Source organism: Octopus bimaculoides, chromosome 24 (genome assembly GCF_001194135.2).
Source record: "Octopus bimaculoides isolate UCB-OBI-ISO-001 chromosome 24, ASM119413v2, whole genome shotgun sequence".
NCBI lineage: Eukaryota > Metazoa > Mollusca > Cephalopoda > Octopoda > Octopodidae > Octopus > Octopus bimaculoides.
This window is the reverse complement of record NC_069004.1, coordinates 24,985,213-24,986,151: the sequence shown is the minus strand read 5'-3', so window position 1 is coordinate 24,986,151 and position 939 is coordinate 24,985,213. Positions and strand designations below refer to the sequence as shown.

Here is a 939-nt window from a genome sequence, read left to right as displayed (position 1 = left end):
TATATAAAGTGGATTTCTAAACCATCATCGATGAAGACATACTTAGCAACTGTTGCTCAGGCAAAAAAGTAAGTACACATACCTGCAGAGGCATATTTATGTATGTGTGCGTGTGTGTGTGTATGTGTGTGTGTGCGCGTGCGCGTGTGTGTCTGTGTGTGTGTGCGTGTGCGTGTGTATACATGCATACATGCATATATGTCTCTGTTGTTGCATTTCGATTCTATACTTTCTTTTAGTTATTCATTCTTTCATTGCAATCATTCATTTCATGTGTCGTTCGTTCGTTCCTCATTTCTGTCTTTCTTTCTGTCTTTCCTTCTTTCTTTCTTTCTTTCTTTCTTTCGTCCTCTGTTTCTTACTTTCTTTTTTCTCTATTTGTTTTTCTTTTTTTATTTGTTTGTAAGTTTGCGTCTTTCTGTCTTTTCTATTCATCTGTCTCGATACCTGTTTGTTCTGTCAATCTGTCTCCTTGGTCCGCATCTTTCTTACATCCACTTAAATGTTTATATGTTTGTTTATATATAATATTTATACATAAGTATATATGTGAATGTGTGTGTGTGTGTGTGTGTGTGTGTGTGTGTGTGTGTGTGTGTGTGTGTGTGCATGAGGATATTATTGTTTATAATAATATCAGTGACTTAGGGATGCGTAAAACAACATAATGGTGAAATTATCATTTAATAATTAAGGTAATTTAGAGGCAGTACAAACATGCTGAAATAGCAGTTAAAAGGAGTCAAATCACAACTTTTCACTTAAACCCAAAGTTGAAGGTGAGCAAATGAACAAAATGCCTAAGACCCCATACCAAGGATAAAAATATTTTGCATCTTGTGTGCTTGTGTCATTTCGACTGCTATTTCCGCATTTTAATACTGCCTGTAGTACTCTAAATAATATATATGTATATACATATATATATACATATATATA

At 34.0% G+C, this 939-nt stretch overlaps 1 protein-coding gene across 7 annotated transcripts in view; it reads left to right on the top strand.

The window, feature by feature from the left end:
- Positions 1–939, top strand: part of LOC106882974 (uncharacterized) — a 188,758-nt gene that overhangs the window by 2,820 nt on the left and 184,999 nt on the right. The window contains exon 1 of one of the 7 annotated variants that reach the window (XM_052976458.1): positions 13–68. The exons of the other annotated variants lie outside the window; for them this stretch is intronic. The gene's annotated coding sequence lies outside the window, so the exon portion shown is untranslated. Of the gene's footprint in view, positions 1–12; positions 69–939 lie in introns of those variants that run through there. 7 annotated transcript variants of the gene reach the window in all.